The sequence below is a fragment of the Mauremys mutica genome, chromosome 5, assembly GCF_020497125.1.
Source record: "Mauremys mutica isolate MM-2020 ecotype Southern chromosome 5, ASM2049712v1, whole genome shotgun sequence".
Classification (NCBI taxonomy): Eukaryota; Metazoa; Chordata; order Testudines; family Geoemydidae; genus Mauremys; species Mauremys mutica.
In genome coordinates, this window is record NC_059076.1 from 122545703 (window position 1) to 122569523 (window position 23821).

Genomic DNA, 23821 nt, shown 5'->3' on the forward strand with positions numbered 1-23821 from the left:
ACTCCAGTGCCCCTGTATGACAGTGGCCAGGAACAGATGTTTCAGAAGAAGGTACAACAACACAACAGGAGGTAGTTAAGATAACCTGCCCCCAAGGAAAGTTTCTTTCCAAACCCCTAATGTTAACAGTTGGCTTAAGCCCTATTTTTTAACTCTCGATGGACCGATCATGTTCCATCGAAACTTTGGGGCAATGATCACATTTTTCTTAAGAAAAGCAAAAGAGGAAAATTAAAACATAGAGACAGAGGTATTAGGATCAGCTGCAATGTATCTGTGTGTTAACATCTCCAGTACACTCTTGTTTGTATAGAGCACTGTTCAGCCCCCTGTGTAACAGCAACCTTCCTTGACTCTTCGTCTTTACATAAATAACATCAGCCTCAGCTCTTCACCTCTTATATCCTCAGATCAGAATTTTCAAATTAAAGCTTCTTCATGTTGTGAAATAGAGATTCGTTCAAAGAGCTTCTGTTCTGATGTAACTAGCTTATTTATCCGTACTCCAGTACATATTCTACCAGTAGTTTGACTTGTGCATCTGTGTGTACTTTTGTAAAACTAATATTAAAAATAAATAACAGAGGTAGAAGAATGTTGTAGCAAGAATAAATGGAGTTAGACTAGAAGGGGCATTGTCCAGATTTAGGAAGTTTGCTACCATACAATACATTTCTCAATATCATGTGAAGGACATTTTATAACTGTCAGGCCTTGTCTACACTTAAAACTTGGTTTGACAGCTAGGGTGATCAGGGGTGTGAAAATTCCACACCCTTGAGTGACGTAGCTATGGCAGCAAGTGTAGACACAGCTAGGGCGATTGAAGAATGCCTCCAATTAACCTAGCTGCCATCATTCAGGGAGGTGATGTTCCTACACCAACAGAAAAACCCCTTCCATGTGTGTCTACATTGTGGGGTTCTACTGGTATAGCTGCACCCTGTAACTATACTGGCATAGTTCATATAGTGTAGACATAGCCTAAGTCTAGTGTGATCCTAGACTGAATTATTTTGGTGTAGTTGCATGACCCTCGCATTGGGGTTTATGACAAAACTAACAGCTCTTGTCACACGGTGATGGTAAAAAATATCAGAAAATGTGGCTTTTTTCTAATTTTGGACAGGATCTTTATTAGAATAAATAAATAGCATTATCCTGAAAGATGAATAGATTTTAAGGCCAGAAGAAACCATTATTCCTGGGTAAGTTGTTCCAATGGTTCACTGTCCTAACTCTTAAAAATATGTGGCTTATTTCTAGTTTGAATTTGTCCGACTTCAGCTTCCAGCCATAGATTTTGTTTATCCCCTTCCTGCTAGATTTAAGAGCCCTAACTATCAGAAATCTCCCCGTGTAGGTACTTAAAGAGTTCAATCAAGTCACCTCTTAACCTTTTCTTGGGTAAACCAAATAGATTGAGCTGCTTGATTCTCTCACCATAAGGTACTGTGATGCAGTATATTTTTTATAAAAGGGAATATGAGTGAATTATGGTACATGAGCTTGTTAGATTTATAGACAGGAAATCAGCCGTCAGAATCACAGTTAGAACTAGAAGCCAGTCTAACTCAAGCTGATGATCCCATTACAGGGCTCTTGTGGAACAGTGCACCGGCTGCCCAAACATTTCTGTGATTGAGTCCAAAATATGACAAAATCCTCCCAAGGGATTTATTAAGCTGATGTCAAATACATTTTAGTCAGTGTACAGAAATATCTGTAAAATTAGATGAGAAGCCTGAGGTGCATGCAGGATGCAGTGGCAGTTCATTTTAGCGTTGCAGATAAAACATATGCAGGAGAAAGATGTGCCACACTGGCCATCCTGGAGATTGTGGATCCTACAGTGGGGGTGATGAGAGCCATTGAACCAAACCATAAACCCTGTATATCATGGAACCCACTTTAAATCAGGGGGTGCTGTACCTCCCACCCACCCCGGCATTCCCAGTTCCAGCACCTGTGAAGCTGACGAAATATTGCTGCATTCTCAGTGACTTGGTCAGCTACATGAGGAAATTTTGTGATGACTAAAAATATACAAAATCTTTCTTTAAAAGATTTCCGCTGCACCATCCATGTCCATTTGCGGGATGGCACTTTTAAGGTGGAATTGTAAATATCTCCTGTTGTTCAAAATGCTCTTGACTTGACTATATGTTGCAGTGAGCTGTTAAAGGGCCTAATCCAGCTCCCATTGAAATCAACAGAAGGAGGCTTGTAAGTGAGCAGGAGCTCATACAACTGTTGTTCTCCTGAGCTGTGTGCATTTGGGCCCTGATTCAGCAAAGCGGTCAGGCACGTACTTAAGTCCATCTCTGTTCAGGTCAGCCCTTAAGCATGTGTTACACTCATTCTTAAAGTTAAAGTCCTGCTTAAGTGATATCATGAAACGGGGTCTCTCAAAGGTGTTAAAAATCATACCAAATGTAAAGAAAAGCCGATAGTTTTCTCTCCTGGAAGGAGTAAGCATATAGCTTGCTAACAAATATATTCATTTGCTGATTGAAAAATGGCTGCCTTTTTATCAAAATGAAAACTTGCTATGAAAAATGGTCATTTCTTCCAAAATTTTCCAGTTTTTCAAGAACAAAAAAACCCGAAAACCTGATTTTTTTTTAAAAAAAGGTTTTAAGTTTTCAGTTTTTTCCATCGAAAGTCCACAACATTTTCAGGAAATTTTGGAATCTTTGACAGAAAATACTTACCATTTTACAACCAGCTCAGCTTCTTGTTATTGTCTGGATAATGTCTGGCATGATGAGGTCCTGATCTTTGATTGGGTTACTAGGCGATGCTGTAATACTAAATAATAACAACTCTACTTCATGTATCTTTGTGTTTGGCTTAAGATTACATATTTATCCATTTTTCTACTACTATTTAAATTGTTAGCTTGGAAACCTAAGTCCACATTCTGCCCATAGATGCATTCCTACATATCCTGTTAGTGCTAAACAATATACATGTGATGTTAGAATTTGGCTCTATTACATCCCATAAAGCCCTAGTCAATATTCATCATAATTGCAGCTAAATATGCCAGCTCATTCTCATTTGGGGGGGATATAGATGACATTTTAAAATAAAATTTGCACAGGACATTTGAGTCCCTGACTCCCTGTGTGGGAATGTAATGCATCTGTTGTAATGTTTATACATTAATTTTGCACCCTCTTCATGGAGAAATCTTTGTTATGGCTCTGTCAGCGTATTGTAACTGAAACTGAAAGTAGTAATGTCAGAATCAAGTCAAGTGTAACAGGCTGCCACAATTCAGGCACAGGAATTGGGAAATGGTTTCAGAGAAGCTTCTCTCATTAAGTTTCTCCGTAGGTAGTAAATATGTTTTTATGTAATAAAGCCTGTAAAACACCAGCACTCTCAATAGTACTGTAGGTTGTTTCCAGAAGCTACTGACACTCTATTCGCTAAGCCCTTCGCTTTAAACTCAATAAAGCCTGCTGGTAGGGAAAGGTTTTCCTATGGAAACACCTCATTGGCCTCATTCAAAGTGGGAATGCAACTATATTATCATGGTGTGGTCATAGTGATATTAAGACAATTATTATTTCTGGAATTTGCAGGCACTTGTGAGAAAGAATAGAACTTCAACGTTCAAATATGATCAGTCAAAATATCATTTCACTAGAGTCTTGTTCTGTAAGAGTCATTACTCTTTATGGTTGTTCTACACAGTGGGGATGGATTTTTGTAACAGTGTGATTGTATTGTGCTCTTAAATTTGCAGTCTGCTTGGAAATTGGAACATTCTTGCAGGCTTCTGTGTTCGTTTATAGGACAGACTATTGTAGTTGAGGTTTCAGGGGTGAAATCCTGGCTCTGTTGAAGTCAGCGGGAGTTTTGCCATTGACTTCAATGGGGGCAGGATTTTACCCTTGGCCTCTTTTAGGAAAGGAGCAGATGTACGGGGAGATGTCAGCAAACCAGTAAAGTGCCTGAACCCACTATGGCTTATTGCTAAAAGCAGCCAGGTCAGCAGGCTTAGCTTACCCAAGGAAGGAGGGGAGGAGGTTTGGGGTGCCACAGAAAGGGCAGCTTGACCCCCCGTCCTTCCTGATAAGAACTGTGTTGAAGTTGTTGATACATGCATTTTAGAAGAGCAGGATGTGCCTTCAGGAATGTGTCTAACAGAGTCTCAAGGCTGCAAACTCTGGGAAAAAATGACACCTGGTTAATCAATAATCAAAAGAAAAGCATCTGCTTGACCATTGAAACTGCTTGCTTAACAAGTTTTCTGTAAGGGACATGTCATTGTGTTACTAATGTATAAAATAAGGGGCAAAAGTTTGAGGCAGTGGAACTCTTTCGGACTGGACTCTCCCTCCGGATGCATCTTGTGTTCCCCACTGGCAGATGGGCTGCCACTGTGCCACTCAAGAGCCACACTCCGCTTTGGTAATTATCGAGAGTTGGGGGTGTTTTACTAACCTGTTTCAGGTGTGTGTAAGTTCTTGAGACTAAGTAAAGTTTAGCTTTACGTGAAAGCACTCTTGTGTTGTCCTGTTTGTGCCAGTCATCTATTGGTTGGACGGGTGTGTATCCCCTGATTTATTTCCTGACACCGCCTCGCCCAGAGTAAAAGTTACCAAGAGCTTTGGGTTGAAAGAACCCTGGGTTACACAGAGAGTGAGCCAGGCCTTACCAAAGTTGGGAAATGGGCTTGTCTGACTGACAGTCATATTAAAAGCATAAGTATGGTTGGTTACAGATTTTCAATTAAATACCATGGGACAAATTTTTACTAGTAATTCTGGGCACCCTCCTTTAGTTGCCCGATGCATATTTTTCAGGTGCCCAAAAAAACTTAACTTGCATGTACAAATCAGGAAGTCAGTGATAACTTTAAAAAGAACAAGAGTACTTGTGGCACCTTAGAGACTAACAAATTTATTTCAGCATGAGCTTTCGTGAGCTACAGCTCACTTCTTCGGATGATATCTTTGGATTGCATGGGCAAATGCTGTCTGCTCACAGAAACTTAGTTTGTGAGTGCCCAAAAACATAGTGTCAGGCAAGAGTTAAAATTTAGCTAACAGCTAAGACAGAAACTGCAGATCAAGCAGGAATGCTTCGATAGCCCAAAGGCACTGACAACTGTAAATATGTGATAAACTTATATGGTCAAATGCCCACCCAGTAACTCAGTTCTTAAAACAGAAAAAACCCTCCCTTCACGGCCCACCAGATATCCGTAAGCACTCATCCCTACCCTCACCCCTACTCCGCCTCTTTCCCCGTAAGGTAGCCATAGATACTTGATGCAATCAGGATGACCTCTATACGTACGTACTGTTCCTATTTTTATCTTTGTTCAGAGTTCTCTCTTGACTTGTAACAATGTCTGTCTCTGTAGGTACAAATAAATGCAAATAAATTGATAAGAGAATGTACATAACTGGCCATGGCGGCACCATATTTTCAAACTTTTTTTTTTTTTTTAAGATTTTGTCAGACTTCCGGTACCATGAATAAACCCCCATCAGTATTATCTGTGCCTGCCTGATTCTTGGGGAAAAGAATCTTTTTGCCTAACAATAGACATCTAAAGTAAGCTGCCCAGAAATAGAGGCTTCTAAATTACAGCCTGAAACTACTTTCAACCAAATCTGTATATGGCTGTAGGATCATATTTGAATCCCCTGTGCAAGACTGCGGTTAATCTCGGGGATTTATATTTGAATCCTCATAAAATAAATAATTTATTTCTTACATGGGAAGCTAAGAAAGACCTAACGCTTTATAATTCGGTCTTTAACAGGCACATGATTTTTGAATGTCAAGCTTTTTATGTCAGCAGTTTAGTTGCCTGGCGATGTAGCTGTAATCTCATTTTGATGCAGCCTACTGCTGTCAGACCTCCAAAAAGAGAACCTTTCCTAACCAAAAATCCAGATGGTCTATGGAAAGAAACTGTGCTGCCCCTATCTTGACTTACAATGGTTTATATAGAACCAGTAGGACAGGGGTAGTCAGTCGGCAGCCCTTTTCAGCAGACCACGAGAAGCACGCTGGGACTTGGGGCTTCAGCCATTTTATCTCCCATTTACTTTAAAGGAATATGCAGGTGCTCAGTCCCCTGAAAATCAGCCCCCTAATTTGTATTTAGCAGTCTAAGTGGGGATTTTGGAGCCTAACTTTAGCTACCCAGCTGTGTTTTTTTAATTTTGGCTTGCATAACAAGCTCATCTCTTCCAAGTGAGGTCAGTGCGGGGTGAATTATCAGTGTTTTCTGGACCTGAGGTAGAAGCGTGGGCTGTGGTTGGTCTTAGATATCTATGCTTTATTTTTGTCCTTTGCAAAATGTAAAATACCTATTGCACCTTAAGAAGTAAAGGGAGACTTCTTTCCTATTAGTCAGAGATTCTGGTGTCTCTGTGGGGAAGCAAGCAGCATGGATGTATTGCATAAATAATGCTAAATAGAAAACATATAGTGCTGCATGCTAACTAAATGGGGAATGAACACCTCCTAACGCTTTCAAGCATCTGTCAGTACAGTGACAGGAAAACATGTTCATAGTTAATTCTTTTACAAATTACCCAGATAAATGAAGTTGCAGACACTCAGCCTGGATTTTTTTTCTTTTTTTATGAGGGGAAAACATAATTATTAATTTTGAAATGCTAATATGATTTGAATGAAATGTATTATCTTTGCATTAAGCAGGGGATACCACATTTTGCAGTGTATCCCTGTGAGAAATTAGGATTCAGTGCTGAGACAAATCTCTCACATGAGAAGCAAATGGCAGTATTTGAAATTGCATTTGTGCATCTATAATTTCGGCAACCTTTAAAATGAAGGGCGAGCGAAAAAAAAACAGAAAAATGGTCAGATCCTCAGATGGTGCAAATTGTTATTAACACTGTTGAAGTCAATAGCACTGTGATGTTTTATATCAACTGAGACTCTGGTCCAGATGGTTCTCATTTGTGCACATACATTTCATTTTTTGCTGCTTCTCTTTTCTGGTGCAGGAGTTGCTCAGAGACTCAGAAAACTGATTGACTCAGAAATGTAGCATATTCTACTTGGAGTATAATTTTGCTTTGTTCTGTGTTAGTATAGAGACTCTAAGCATAAGACACCTGCAGACTGTTCTGAATCTAGAGTACTTTCTACAAAACTGTCTTCATCAAGACCTACAATCGTCACCTTTTTTTAAAAAAATCAACATTTGTCAACAGGTATCACATCAGGGCAAGAGAGATTCTGCAATTGTCCACTCCATAGTGGCTTTTGTTACTGCTATGCAATTAGGTTGTGTTTACATAGACTGAAAAACAACTTCAAATTCATTTATCAATTTCTTTCTCTGTGTTCCCACTGATATAGACTGTAGTTATGGTCTAAATTGCCATTTATTTGAAAATATTAATGTGTGAATATGCAAACACAACCCAGATGTTTTTGGGGTTACTACATAGCTGTTTAACTTTGAATTCAAATATTAAATTGTAGTTCTGTCATATTTTTTTCTTTTCTTTCTTCTCACATAAGCTAGAAACCTCTACCTCTGATGGCAAAGAGGGATCCTGAAAAGATTACAATTGATAAAATTAATTCTGTTGACACAATATATTTGTTTTTCTGTTAGGCATTTGCCTTAGTACCGTACAACATTTTACTTTTAAAAATTAGCACTGTACAAAATCAATGTGGCACATATGAAATGAATTATAAACTGACTAGCAGATCTTAAGATCATGAAGGTTAATAGAGAATTATGAATAAGTAGTAGATGTTTGTAGTAGAGTCACAAAGGGACTGGATATTATTCAATGTTTTTATCAATGATCAAGAAGAAAATGTAAAATCATGGATGATAAAGTTTGCAGGTGACAGTTTTAATAATCATCAAGTTGAGTCAATTAGGACTGACGAATAATGTATTTAGTAAAACAGATTTATTTTTGACTTATCAATAAGAAAATTGGTGTAAATTTAGATGGTGCTGGAGCAGAAATTCTGTCAATCATGATGTGGTTTATAGCAACCATTCTGACTTTAAGAAGTGGGCATTATTGTGCTCTTACTATGTTTCATCGTGAATACTGATAGGCAGTAGAGTGGCCCAGAGTGGCTGTAAAACCACCAGCCATCTTTGAGCAGTGTTCAGTGCATTGTGGCTGTGAATGCTCACTGGAGATACACAGTAGGTGTAATACTTCCGTGAGTGCAGGACGAGTCTACACTCTCTCTTTTCCTCTCTCGTTTTCCTCACCCTCACTCATACCTCCACCATTCCATCATTTTTAGGAAGTACAAAACTGGCACCTGATGGCCAAGACTGGGATTGTGCCTGACATCTGCACAGGCACTTGCTCTCTACTTTGCCCTTTGAACACCTGTACAGGGCTCGGCATAACTGTGTTCAGGTTTGTTACAACGTGCCATTGATACAGTATTCAGCTGCCTTAACGTGTGCCATCAAAGGGTCACCTTTCTAACTCCTACTCTAAATTAGCTGTACATATCCTCTAAGTGCACTGTTTAAGTCAATAGAATCAAAAATCTGTATACTCAGCCACAAGCTGAAACACACCCTTGTAAGCCATCCTTTTTTGCAAGCAAAGTGTGTCTGATAATTAAATACAATAACACCCCAATGTTACCCACTGGGAATGTATTGACATACCAGGTCGCAAGCTAGCAAAACAGAGTATTACAGAGTCAGAAGTTCAAAACTCTTGGAGAAAGAGAAGTGTTATGTTGATTTAAAGCTATACATGGGGGTAGGGAATTCAACACTGCTCAGAGAGATTTTCTCCTTTATTGGTAGCCTTGCAGGCAGTGAAATTAATGAAAACTGTGTTAGGAGACAGTGTTATCTTATTTAATGTCTGTGCAGATTGCTTTGAACCTTTGACGCCTCCATTCTTTAAAACTGCAAAATGTCTATTTATTTGAAACACTCCTAAAATTATTCTGATTTTGCTGTGCCAAGTTCAAATGGATAAATTATATTTCTGTAAACTGTCATGTTTACATAGTTTTGCATGGAACTATGTTGTTTTACTGAATTCGATAAAAGTAATTGTAACAATGTATATATTATAAGCATTAAAGAATTATTTTTCAGATGAAATTTAGCACTTCAAAGATATAAAATCTTTTAAATGCAGAACAATTACTATAATCTTACATACTAGGCATTTATCAGAGGGGTAGCTGTGTTAGTCTGGATCTGTAAAAGCAGCAGAGTCCTGTGGCACCTTATAGACTAATAGACGTATTGGAGCATGAGCTTTCGTGGGTGAATACCCACTTCATCGGATGCATTGTGATTTTTGTATCTTTTTCTCTTTTAAAGTTCTAAACACCCACAGTGGTCAAATTCTTTGCCATAAATTATAATTGTGCTTGTTTTTATTTTGCTGTTCAGTTAACTCAGTTGCTTATAATGTGATGCAGTCCTAAAATTTAACCAAGAATTCAAATTTACATTAGGTCTGATTTCTGGAATGACTGGTTTAAATGACAGTAAAATATGTTGTGGTGATTCCCTTTCTGAGTTTGTACTGTACTTATCCACTGACTTCTACGTTGATTTTCAAAGCTGCTGAGGAATTTAATAGGTCACATGTCTGGCTAAGCTGATACTTGGTTGGTTGTTTTGAGGTGCTTGCAGTCTGAACAGAATACTGTAAATGGAAGAATGGATGACATGTACAACATTATGCTTAGCATCAGTGATGAAAAAATTAATAGGCAAGCATGCTATTTGTGTATAGCTGACATCTTTTCACATGTATTCAACAATGTAGTACTGGCACAGTGGATCCAGGGGTTGGCGGTAAGCAGCAGTCTCAGAATTGTTGCTGAAACTTCTGCCATATAAGGATGGCCCTTTTCAGCCCCTTTAGTGCACAGTCCTGGCTGTTTTCCCAAGAGACTAGTTTTAGAGCTAGAAAAGCAGAGGTGACATACTGGAAAACAGACAGACATGTGTTGTGAAACATTTGTGATTTATCATGGGACCTCTGGCTTACATAGCTATCTAACAAGAACTTGAAACCGTTCTGATTTTTGTGGCTATTGCTTTATAAATCTTTATAAAGCCTTTTCTAAGAACATCTGACAGGCACATAGATCTGACAAGAAATAAAATGACTGCAAGTTTGTCACAGCCATGAGTTTAAAAAGTTTCTGGTGACACCAGAGAAAAGGCAACCAACCCACATAACTCATATCAAGACAATCAAATTTTATTTTTAAAAAAACTTCAGCACAGTATTTTCAAACCTGCTTTTTTGGTATTTTTCTCACCTGCAGAAAACCTTGATACAAAGTATCATAAAAAGATTGAACACACCACATTAAAATATCTTATGGGAAAGTTCTATAGAACAGAAAATTGATTACACAAATAGTCCTAACAAAATTATTTGATAAACATATGAAACTTAATAAAGAATGATATCTTCCCATCTTTTAAACTACCTATGGTATAATATTATTTAGGCTATCCTGCTGTAGTACATGCGATCTTCCTTTTCCTTGGGGGTGGGAGGCACACATTCATCCCTGGTGAAATTCCCCTAAAGCTAATAGACTTACACCAGGGAAGAATGTTGAACCACACCCAAATTCAGTTGTCAGTTGTACCTGTGCAATCCAGGAATTTACCTGGGTGGAATAGACTTTTGGATCTGACTCACTATGCTTTACATTAGATAAAAAAATCTGACCTTCTCTACCCAGAAATCCCCAAGAGCCATTTAAAAACTCTGAGGAGGACTGGGTAGATGAATAGTCACCTTCTTGTGCAGATACTTCAGAGACAGTGCTGCCCACCTGACAGCCTACAGTAAACCAAAGTGGCCTTATGACCCACATGGGACTGAAAAGTAGCTTCCAAAGAGAAAGAATAGTCTTAAAGTCACAAAACAATCTCTTTATTTCAGCATTTTCTTGTAATAATCTAGGACCTGATCCTGTTGTCCTTACTCTGACATCTCTCCCATTGAGGTAAGGACTTCAGGAAAGGCACTGCAACTTATTGCATTTGCGGAGTGATAAATGTTTTCCACACACACACAAAATCACAGAACAGCTGTGCAAGGAACAGAATAAGTATTCACCAAAAAGATGTATATAGCTTTACTGAGGCAACTGAAGGCCTCTGAAAATTTGACACTATTAAGTTACACACACTCATCAGCCTAAAGCGATCATGAAAATCCCCAAAGATCCAGTGGCTACATTTGCTGCTCTGGAGATGGCTATAAAAATAAAAGTACAAGCAAAACTGTGAATGAAATTCATTTGACAGTAAACTGGTGCCCTCCCATCCCCTCAAACAGCCAGACCTCTTGTGAAGGTGCACAGACCAAGTGTTGTCTAATGGTTGGAATAGAATTGGACCCCTGGGCTCTATTTCCCAGCTCTTCCACTGAGTTTGACATTGGGCCTCAGGATGGTCTCCTGAGAAGTGGGGATCATAACACTTGCCAGTATTGTGAGGATTAATTTGTTAATGTTTGTAAAAACCTTTGAGATCTTTAGATAAAGGGGACTGTTTAAATGCAAACTGTGTTTGTTGTTGTTTGCAGCATTGTTACAACTGTGTTGGTTTCGAGATTTTTAGCACCTCCTGCATAACATAAGCCACAGAATGTCAACTAGGGATTCCTGCATCAATCACATGCCTTCACTTGCTTATTTAAATTATTTTTCTACTATGGACACATTCTTTAATTTTTTATGGAGATAATTTTTAAAAATTGAAATTCCAGCAATGATTGTTTACAATTGTTTATTAACATAATAAAATTATGTACCATTTTAGCTCTGACCAAACTCTGTAGCAGTTTAAATGTTTCAGCAGCAGCACATAATACTGTTCGTTGTTTCTTCAAAGATGCAGAAAGACATGAAGAAAAATTATGTATTAAAAATACATAGAATTAATATTTAAACCACGGAATTTAAGTCTAGCATACACACTAATAAAATACTACTAATTTACCCTTATATAGTGCTTTGGATCCTTGGATCCCTGGGTGCCATTTAAGTACCAATGAGTTATAACTCACTAATCCAGCTGATATGGGTTAAATATTATTATCCCAATTTTGAAGCTAAGGAAAAATGACAAAGGTTAAGGACCTGATACAGATTTCCCTTACACCGTGTAAAACCTGTTTAACACCAGTGGAACAGCACCACTGCAAATCTGTCATCTGCAGCTCAACTGGAGTTACACAAGTGTACATGAGAATGAAATCCCGGTCACTGAAGTCAATGGTAAAACACTTATTGATTACACTTGGGTCAGGATTTCACTCTTGGTATAAGAGAGATCAAGATCAAGACCCAAATGGCCAATGCCACATAGCAAAGCTGTGACAGAGCTGAAACTAGTAGCCAGTTTCCTAATTCCCAGCCCTGTGCTTTAGGGCTACCTAAACTACCTTTACCCTCCCTTTATTTACCCAATCTCAACAGTACAACTTTTAGACATTGTTTTAGGGATGAATTCTTTCTTAATCTTCTGCTACAGCTCAGTCAAGTAATAAAAGATGATATTAAAAGATCTCTCCCCGCTATTTGGTTATAAAGTCCAAGTTTTTCAAACCTGTATACCTAAAGTTATGCTCCTAAATAAGTTGCAGATTTTTTAAATGCTGAGGGTTTTTTTGTTTTGTTTGTCTAGTCCAATATAACTTTCTCTTCTTCCACACAATCACCATGCTCCAATTGTCAGTGTTTTGTCATTACATATATGATACATAGGTTCTTAATACGCTCTTAGGTCCATCTTCATGCATCTATCTATCTTACAGTTTTCTATAAGGCCCATCAAAAACATCAAAGAGATTATAAATAACTAAGATAGACTATCATCTAAAATAGGCAAATCTCATTTGCAAATCTGTTTTATCTATGATCCCTAGCAAGCGTGTTTTAATACCTGTTGTTTCTGATCTGCTGTATATTTCATTAAAGTAACAGTGAACATTTTCTCCGAGAATGTTTCATAATGTGTGAAAGAGAGAATCTGCCTTTCCTTTTCATTTGAGGCAGCTGAATCTATATTTTTCAATAGTGTCCCATAGCAATTCTTAGGCTCTCACAATCTTTACAAAGTCAGTAATATTGCTTTCTTTACTCTAAGTACACCTGTTTATGTGCTCCCTGTTGTTCTGTCTGGGTTTGACTTTTTTTTCTTCATTGGAAAGAAGAGGGGAGATGAATTGGCAGAAATTTCCAACTGCATCCATCGTGTGACACATTTAGGAACCAGAATCCTCAGCTGATGTAGCTCCAGTTGGCTCTAGCCAATAAAAACGGAATAAATATATTCAACAAGCCTATCTCTGTCACCATTACTATATTAATGTAGTACAAGATTAGTATTCGTGTAATCCAATATCAGTAGACAATATCACCTCCAAAGAGGAGTCATGTAGTTTTATGAACTGTGCCAGAGAAAGTATGTACTTTGTGATCAATTTGTCTGGAATTACCAGCTTCACTTGCTATGCTAACTCATTAAAACTAGAGTTTAACCTTTTCTAATTGGGTTGTAACTGTACAGAATGAGTTCGACTCCATTCCTGACATTCCACTGTATGCTGAATCTTAAAGGCACAGTGCTCTTGCATTATATCCCATCACTATGCAACAGTAAAATGACAACTCATGGAGAAAGGAAGAAAACCCAATGTCTCGCAGTTACGGAAGTGTGATAATATCATGTCTGAGAAATGGGAGTGAGAAATAAATCCCAGGACCAGTGATGCTCCCTGTGATATCAAAAACATAAACGGATCCAAGGAAGCTGTCCAGGGGCGGCAGCTTATATGGGCTTGAGGTGCTTAAGCACCAGGAATATTCAAGGCTGAGGGCTCTGCTCCAAGGGTTTCTCCCCTACCCCCGCCTCGGAGCTTCCCTGCCTGAAAGAAAACAGCCAGTGCCTCTCTCCTTTGTTTGTGATGCTTCTGCCTAAGGCTATAGAGATCAGCGGCCGGCAGCCTCTTGGAGCACAGGGGAGGGGAAGAGGAAGAGAGGAGGAGGAAGGAGGCACACAGGTGCTTGGGTGCTCTCTCCCCCGCACCCCCCACCCCGGCACCCAGGAGCAGCAGCAGGGGTGGGGAGGCCACACATGATGGCAACCCCCCACCCTGGTGTGACGAACTGGGAATGTTCTTAATGTTTTCTCTGAATACTGTGTTGGTGCCTCAGTGTCCCCTATGCAGTTCTTAAGTATCTAGGTGGTGGATCAGGGTGTGTGATTGCTACAGAGCAAAGGGCCAGTGCACCTAAATGCCTGGCACTCTGTCTCTTAGCAACTGATGGCCTGGGCCCCTCCTCTGCAAAGGTGCCAGCTGAAGGTGTTGGAGACAAAGAGGTCAGGTGACCCCCTGGCCCGGGAAAGGTACTGAGCAGAGAGGAGGGGCTGGAGGGGGTTTGGGAGTCTGGAGCTGGCTGGGGACGAGGAGTGAAGTGCAGACGGGGGGGGTCTGGCTCACTGCCCCCAGAATGAACCCGGCTGAGGGGTCCGGTTCAAGGTACCTACAAGCTCTGTTTTAGCCCGTGTTCCTGTCATCGAATAAACCTCTGTTTTACTGGCTGGCTGAGAGTCACGTCTGACTGCAAAGTGGGGGTGCAGAACCATGTGGCTTCCCCAGGACCCCGCTGGGGCGGGCTCGCTGTGGGAAGCGCACGGAGGGGCAGAGGATGCTGAATGCTCCAAGGAGAGACCCAGGAGGTGAAGACGTGTGAGCTTCTTGCCCTGAAAAAGTCTGCTCCAAGGGAGAGGAGGCTCCCCAAAGTCCTGCCTGGCTTTGTGAGGAGCAGTTCCAGAGCATCGCTCAGGGACTCCGTGACACCCGGTACCCACCATAGGGGAGGTGAGTGGGCTTTCTGGACCTGAGAGAGTCCCTAGGAGCATGTGCAGTGACTGTGGTGCAGAGTGAGTGTGCTGCGGGGGGGGAGAGGAGGGGTCCCTCCCCTGAAGCTAGCTGCTGCCGGTAACGGGGTGGGGGGGGGGAGTCCTCTCTGGCCCTAGCCCTGGGGCAGCCTGTCTGCATCCCAAGTTCCTTATTCCCAGCCCTGCCCCACCCAAAGCCTGCACCCCCAACACCCCAACCCTGAACACCCACCTGCACTGTGAACCCCTCATCCCCAGCCCCACCCCAGAGCCCTAACCTGAGGGGAAAAACGTGCAACTTAAATTTGGTGGTCAGTTTGGAGTATCATTGTGTTTAGCACAATACTTGATTATTTTACACCCCTTTAAAGTATACAGGTGTTACAAAGTGGGAATGTTCTTAATGTTTTCTCTGAATACTGTGTGGGTGCCTCAGTTTCCCCAATGCATTTCTCAAGGATCTAGATGGTGGGATAAGGGGGTGTGATTGTTGTAGAGCCCTAGAGGGCCAGTGTGATGCCGTCTGCACAGAGAATGGCCGAAACCCTGTCTCCGGGCAACTGATGGCCTGGGCCGCTCTCCTGCAAGCTGCCAACTGAAGGTGCTGGAGAACAAAGGGATCAGGTGGCCTCCTAATTCCTGGAAAAGAGACAAAGGCCAGAGGAGAGCGTGTCAGTGCCTGTGCAGACTTCCGGGAAGCGCATGGTGTGGAAGGGGATGCTGGGATGCTTTGGAACAACTCCATACAAAGCCAGTCAGGACTCTGGGGGAGCCTCCTCTCTCGGAGCATACTGTCTCTAGGGCAAGAAGCTTACACCTTCCTGGGTCTGACCTCGGAGCATTCAGCTCTTCCACACCATGCACTTTCCACAGCGAGTCTGCCCAGGCGGGTCCTGGGGTAACCAGAGGTCCCTGTACCCCAACTCTGCAGTCAGACGTGACTCTCAGCCAGTCGGTAAAACAGAAGGTTTATTAGACGACAGGATCAGGAAAACAGAGCTTGTAGGTACAGAAAACAGGACCCCTCAGTCAGGGCCATCTTGGAGAGTGGGGAGCCTAGACCCAAGTTCTGGGCCTTTCCCCAGCCAGCTCCAAACTGACACTCCCTCCTCTAGCCTTTGTGTCTCTTTCGGACAAGGAGGCCACCTGATTTCTTTGTCCCCAACACCTTCAGTTGGCACCTTGCAAGGGAAACTGAGGCACCCACACAGTATTCAGAGAAAACATTAAGAACATTCCCACTTTGTCACAACAGGTGCAACAAAATTTAATACCGTATATTGAAGCAGGCAAGTGCTGCTTCTGACTTTCCACTTTTAATTGACCCTTGTAATCTTGTGGTGCCGACGCGTTGTAGCTTCATTTTATATCGGCTTACAGGGTGAGAGCGGGGGGGACGGACCACCGTTTTGGGCACCACCAAAAATTATACAAACCTGCCGCCTATGAAGCTGTCGTGTGTGAGGATAAAGCCTTTTCCTGTAGCCATATCATAAGGTCTGAGGCCTTTGTCTGTGTCCATATTAGGAGAGCTGCAGACATGAGCTAAGAAGCAGAAAGTTACATCCTCACTTTCCATCTAAATTACATTAAAACAATGTAATATCGGGCTGTTAAGAAGGCGATCCTGTCCTAATAACATCCACCATCACCAGATAAAGAAACAGGTCTTAAGATGGTTAAAGAAAACTCAGTTTGATAGCATTCTGTCTGGCAAGAAATCATGTATCAACAGCTGTGGTTGTGAAATCCCCATTCCTTTATTGTTTTGTCTTTATGGCCCACATTTCTTTATTGTTTGTCTGTATGATCCAGGAGTGGGCAAACTATTTGGCCCGAGGGCCACATCTGGGTGGGGAAATTGCATGCAGGGCCATGGATGTAGGGCTGGGGCAGGGGGTTGGGGTGCAGGAGAGAGTGCGAGGGGCAGGAAGGGGCTCAGGGCAGAGCTGCAGGGAGGGGTGCGGAGTGCGAGAGGGGGCTCAGGGCAGGGGGTTGGGATGCAGGAGGGGTGCAGGGTGCATCGGGGGCTCGGGGTTGGTGGTTCAGGGCAGACGGTTGGGGTGCAGGAGGGGTGTGGGGTGCAGCAAGGGGCTCAGGGCAGGGGGCTGGGGTGCAGGCTCCGGCCCAGCGCCGCTTACTTGGAGCGGCTCCAGGGTGGCAGCAGCGCACAGCGGGGATCAGGCAGGCTCCCTGGCTGCCCTGGCACATGCTGTGCCATGCCACGCCACGCTGCTCCTGGAAGCGGCCAGCACCACGTCCCTGCAGTCCCTGGGGAAGGGAGGGCAGAGGGCTCTGCATGCTGCCCTCGCCTGTGGGTACCTCCCCCGAAGCTCCCATTGGTCGTGCTTCCCCATTCCCAGCCAATGGGAGCTGAGGGGGGGAGGGGCAGTGCCTGCAGGCGAGGGCAGTGCACAGAACCCTCTCCTCCCTCCCGCCCCCCCCACTCCGGAGCTGCAGGGTCATGGTGCTGGCTGCTTCCAGCAGCGGCGCGGGGCCCACAGCGGTGCGGGGCAGGTAATCCTGCGGGCCGGATCCAAAGCCCTGCTGGGCCAGATCCGGCCCATGAGCCGTAGATTGCCCACCCCTAGCCTGATCTCTGGTTCTTTGATTGCTTCTGTCTGTTATAGAATTAATTTTGCTAGGTGTAAATCAATTAAGGTCGGGGGGGTAGGATTTGTTTAAAGGATTGTTTTACAATGTTAGAACTGGTTAGAAAATTGTTTAGTAATATTTTAATAAATGATTGGTTAAGGTACAGCTAAGCAAGACTCAAGTTTCACTATATAAACTGGGGTCCCAAAGGAAGTTCTTTGGAACCTGCTCCAACACACAGCCCCAAGATCAGATTGCCAGACCTCAACACCCTGCCAACTGCACCATGCAGAAGCTGGAGTTCCCCAGATGACCTGATCCTGATTGGCCATCAAGAAAAGTTCATCTGCCTTATTGGGAGTGGTGAGCATTGTATGCTTAGTGTGTGTATTCTGTTTTGGAAATAGTTAATAAATAGAAGTTAAGTAGGATATTATTGTGTAAGGCTCTTTCACTGATAAAAGACCCCGCAAACCCGCAGGGTGTAAGGTTACAGCCTGAGCCTGCAGAAGGGTAGGGGTGGGTGCCTAAATTAACGGGGTTACACCTGATCCCTAGGAATGGGGTAAAGATGGGTGCCCCTACAGTGTGTGAGTAAGAGAGAATTTTGTGCAGGTAACAATGTCAGCTGGACCATACTGCCATAGATGTATTACCAAATTGATTGTATGCTGATAGAAGTCATTCTATAGTGTATATGTAGTAATCCTGAAGGATATGATTGTAAGAACTAAGCCTTCAATCTAGTCTGAAGTGTTTGTTGATTATAATTAAACTCAGATCCCAAGATGGGGAAGGGAAATTGTTGTTGTGCTAGCTTCATGGTACTTCATTTTCAGCTGCTGATCCTTTACCTTTTTCTTCTGCAGGCTTGAGCCTGGAGTACAAATTATAAAAGGAGAGCTATAATTTTGGATCTGACATAAAAAATGTGGGTAATTTATGCTGCTTGTGCATGTATCGTAATCCTAAATACAAGAGTTTCCAGTAGATTGAACCAACAGATTTGTAGATTAAAAATAAAGCTATCCTTTCTCTTTTAAAGAATTCCACAGTTTTGATAACTCATCATGGACATGATTTTTGGCATATCAGCTACAATCTAACTAAAATATTTACACACTTGCGGAGTGATAGTGTCCTTCTCAGAGAAGAAGGATGGCCCATTGGTCGTTGTGCTAGTCTGGGGCTTGGGAGACCTAGATTCAATTCCCTGCTCCTCAATAGACTTCCTATATGACTTTGGGTGAGTGACTAGATTGCTCTGTGTTTTGTTCCCCATCTATAATAGCAATAATAGAACTGCCTTCCCTTACAGGAATGTCATGAGGATAAATACATTAAAGATTGTGGCATGAGCAGGGACAACATAAGTCCCATAGTTAGAATCAGATTCTTATTTTCTAACTCCGGTTGGTTGAGATATTATACAATAAAATTGTCACTGGTTACTCAGACCGTGTAAAACTACAGGCCATTTACCAACCAGATCAGGATAGTGTGCTAATATGGACAGATAGTTTTCAGAAGTGTCAGTACAAAGCTGATCCAAAGCCAACAGCTCCGAAAATAATGCTGCAAAAGCTCAAATGAACCCGAACACCCTTAGCCAAAATCAGCATCAATTCATTGCCATCATGTGCAACAATATAAGTAGTCACATCATTAATGAATGTTTGTGACTGATCAAAGTCTACATTTGAAGAAAAAAATGATTGCCTAAAATCTCAATACTGATAATTTATCTAATTAATTCATCTTATGCCATCTAGGAGCGGGTGAAAGAGTTTTTCTTATGTTTGTTGCTTTGTGTTTGTCTCTTAGTTTTGTGAGCTAGAAGTAAATGTTCATTCTAACAAATTTCAGCAATTCAATTTTCAGTGGCTTTTCAAAATTTTGGCCAAGATGTATATTTACTTTAATATGTTCTGCCAAGTGATGATCAGTTTAGTAGTTATTTCACTCTTTACCCATTCAGTACATTAGAGTGAGACTTTTACAGCAGGGTAACCAACAAACATACATATATCCACATATACACATAGTATTATGCACACTTAATCCTCCAGATATGTATTTTCCAGTTTTGCATTCCTCTTTCCCGTAATTATTAAAAGACACATATGATTCAGAAGTGCTTTCCTTCTTACAGCCTATTTTCTCTTCCTCTGAAGTCCTGCAGGGATTACAGAGAACAACAATAATGATTAAAGGCCTTGTTAGGAAAGATTTAAAAACATAGTTCAATCAATATATCTAGGTCTAGGGGGATGTAATTGTCTGCAAGCTTGTCAGGCCCACCGACAGGCAGGTCAAAGGAGGCAAATGCCCTGGGGCCCTGGTGATTTAAAGGGCCCAGGGGCCCCTGGCTGCTGCCACTGCCACAGTAACAGCCGGGATCCCTGGGCCCTTTTAAATCTCCTGGGCAGGCTGCAGAGCACCTAGGCATGCAAGACCACTCCGGGCCCCGTGCACTGGCGTGGATGGTCCCAGAAGTAATGGATTTGTCACTTCCGCCCCAGGATCCTCTTCCCCTCCCCCTCCTCCCCCAAGGAACGGCCCTGGCCCTGGCCCTGACCCCGACCCCGACCCCGAGGCCTGGAATTTCTGTCGATGGGCCTGAAGGTTGTAAACACCAAGGAGAGAGTGTAATTATGTAGGGTGATCCCAGGGGTATAACTCAGAGTAAAGTGGGGGAATTAAGTAAGAGAAACTATAGGATGAAAATGGAGACATTTTTCCAAATGTAAATAATGGACTGTTTGAATAGTCCCCAAAAAATGTCTCTCACAGGGATGTTGTGAGGATAAATAAATTAAAGATTGTTAGGTGCTTAGATACTACAGGAATGGGGGCCATATAAATACCTAAGATAAATCATTGTTAAAGTTGTCAACTTAAAATATTTGTGCAATATATAATCTGCCATTTTTCCAGTATGAAATTTACATTCATTATGTGAATTTTTACATACCTTTAACATTGATATAATCAAACTGCAACCGGAGCAGCATGGTTTAACCCCTCTTCAACTTTGAATTAAGTTCCCATAAAATTTTAACCAGTAGTAGTTTAGAAGGTAACAGCAGAGAAAGTGAGCCATTTATGGTAAATCTCTAACTCATAACTAATGAAATTGTTAATGTAAACTATATTATACAAGCTCTGATATAATTCTCATCCTGTCTTAGGTGGTCTTTCTAGGAAAAAAATCAACTCCCCAGATTTTCAGCAGAGGTCAGTTCCCGTTTGGGCCCATAAACAACGTGACCAGAATGTCAGAAGAGCTCCATACTCAACATCTTCCATTGTCCTCTTTCCTGGCATGTGGGCAGGACAAAATATCTACAGAATCACATGATAGTTCCTTTCTCTTTCTAAAATTAAGGATTTGCTCTCTGTTGTAGCATTGCACCCCAGAATCAATGAGCGCTGAAGGTGTTCATCACCTTGTGGAATTAAATCGAGAAGCAAAAGAGACAGGAGGAGAAGTTATTGGAGACAATAAATGAAAGCACTTGAAGGTAGAGATGGGTCCAAGCTGCAAAGTTACAATCTAAATCTGAACATACTCAAAGTTGCAAGATCTGGACTGAATTCAGAGTCATAGGGTATATCTACGTTGCAGTGTAAACTCCGGGTTAGTGGGACTCAAGTTCTTTGACGCTAGATTTATAAGCCCAGGTTTGAGTGTCTACATTCATTGGTGACCCTAAGTTTAGAATTTCTGGATCTAGGCCCCAAACCCAGGCTCCAGAGTCCACACTGCATTACACAGACCTGAGTCAAATCACCATATCCCAGTCTCCTTAGACCTTCCCCAGCTGCAGCCACTCTAGCCCTTGGTTTAGGTACAGTGTGGGAAAACCTGGACTGTCCACCCCACATGTTACAGAAATGTGTTGCAGCCCTCCAACACATTCTGCCAGACATCTTTTGGGTCTGCACACTCCCAGCAACTGGAGTCAACAACATCAGGAGTCACCATTTGAAGAGCTTCTCCTGCTTGGCCTTTCACTCCTGTTTCAGGAAAAGGGCAGAGCATCCATGAGACATGGGTGGACATTTCGGCAGCTTTTTCTGACCTACTTGAAGAAGACTGATGGAGGAGGAGGAGGAGAATACAGACGTGGAAAACTCAAACTGGCTGATGCCATTCACAACTCTCGGTATAGCCACTGATGCCCTCTACCTAGACCAGCGCTTCTGGAGCAGGGCCAGAAGCACAGACTGGTGGGATCACATCATCATGCAGACCTGGAATGACCAGCAGCATTGGGTCCAGAACTTTTGCATAAAGAAAGCTGAATTTCTGGATCTTTGTGAGCAGTTGGCCCTGCACCTCCAGTGTCATGACACATGCATGAGTATGGACATGTCAGTCCAGAACCAGGTGGTCACAACCGTTTGAAAGCAGGCTACTCCAGACTGCTACAGCTCCGTTGCTAACCAGTTTTGTGTTGGAAAGTCAGCTGTGGGCAAATGGTGGCAGCAGGTTCTGAAGCAATGAGATGTATGATTTTCCCAAAGGTGGTGGGTATAAAGAATTTTCCTGAAATAATTGCTGGCTTTGAGAGAATTGGTTTTCCAGACTACCACAGCCATTGATGGGACTCATGTGCCCATAATTCACCCTCCTCAAGGAGTAGATGAATACATAAACCGCAAAGCTTACTACTGCATTGTTATGCAGGCCCTTGTGGACCACAAAGGCTGATTTATGGATGCCAACGTGAACTGAACTGGAAAAGAGTATGATGCCAGGGTTTTCCACTGATCAGGAGTCTACATTCATGGGTAGGCTGGGACACTATTCCCACTGAATGACATTGTTATAAATGGATTTACTGTCCCCACCGTTATTCTGGGGACCCCACGCACAGCCTTTTTGCCTTGGCTTATGAAACCTTCCCTAATTTCAGAGGGACTAGCAAAAGAAGCTTTAATTATACTCTTAGCAGGTATAGAATGACGGTTAAATGTGCATCTGACAGATTGGAATCCCGCTGGCACGGTCTACAGACCCGTTCGGATGCCAGCAGCCACAGTGCTGCCTGCATTACTGTGGCTTCCAGTGCTCTTTTCAATCTCTCTGAAGCCTAAGGTGAGTAATTTGCCCTTGAATGGACCTATGACAGTAATAGATGCTGAACTGGTACATGCAGCCAGCTGGGGCAGGATTCACCTGGGGAACAGAAATCAGATGTTCTGTGCTCCCACATTATAGACTTGTATGGGGCATGAAAGAGGGAGAATAATACGTTTATAGATGTGTCCGTACAATGTTGACAGTAAATGAGTTTCTGTCATATCATGCAATGAAATGGAGTGTGGTTGATTAATTTTAATTATGGATGAGATGACTGCTTACGTACTGGGTGTTGGGGGAATAATAGCCATGCATTGTACTTATGGATGACATAACTGCTTCTGACATGGGGAAGGAGGCATGTGGCAAGAACTGTGGATTGATGTAGATAAATGTATTGAAAAATTGAGTTTGGATACAACTACCCAGTTGTCCCCTGTCATGTGTATATCTTTATTATTTGAAATACACAGTATATGATGTGATGCAGGGATGGTAATAAACTTTCTTAATAAAATAAAAGCCTTTATTTGCAAGCATGGATGTATTACAAAAAACAATATTAAAGCATTGCCAGGCAGTCCAGCTGCCACTGGCACACTAAAACACCAGTAATAAACCAACATAAACGCCATTAATAAAACAAAGTGCATAAACCAAACATTGAACAGTGAGACCAGTGCCAACAAATACATCCCCCTAATATTGCATGTCCCCTGGTGCCCCCCGTTCTCCTTTTCCATTCTCGCATGTTTAGTGCATACTTGGCACCACTACACAGAACTGGAGGCCTGCAGAGGGGGTACATCTACCCAGCCCATCTGCTGTTAAGTCCCAGCTGAATGGGCCAACCAACCATGAGTGTTCCTGATCTGCATCATATGTACCGTGGACTCAGGACACGGTGTGTGTGCAGCAGGAACCAGTGCCCTTGCAGTCATAAGCAAAAGCAACCTCTTGAACTAGTATTTTGGCTGCACTCTAACTTCCTCCCTCAGCTGATGTTCCTGCTCCAGAAATTGCACTGCAAGTCTCTCCTCACACACTGCAATTCTGTCCTCTCACTCTGAAGCCTGACTGTGCCTTTCCACTTGCTGTGAATTCCTTTTCCCGCTGGTATTGCACCTGCTTGTTGGCCTTGTCCAGAGTGCCCACTATAAATGCATCACGGAAAAGCTTCCACTTGGAGCGGTCTGTGACAGATCTGAATCCCAGGAACCTCCTGGAGT

The 23821-nt window shown here is 42.2% G+C and overlaps 1 long non-coding RNA gene across 2 annotated transcripts; it reads left to right on the forward strand.

Annotated features, from left to right (window-relative positions):
* Window positions 1-3719: 3719 nt before the first annotated feature.
* LOC123371733 lies at window positions 3720-23245 on the forward strand. Of its 2 annotated transcripts, none has more exons than XR_006579931.1 (4): window positions 3720-4425; window positions 17664-17866; window positions 18373-18434; window positions 20695-23245. It is a non-coding gene; the product is annotated as an uncharacterized LOC123371733 (long non-coding RNA). The 2 variants fall into 2 exon arrangements; XR_006579932.1 differs by lacking the exon at window positions 3720-4425 and adding an exon at window positions 5086-5312.
* Window positions 23246-23821: the final 576 nt, after the last annotated feature.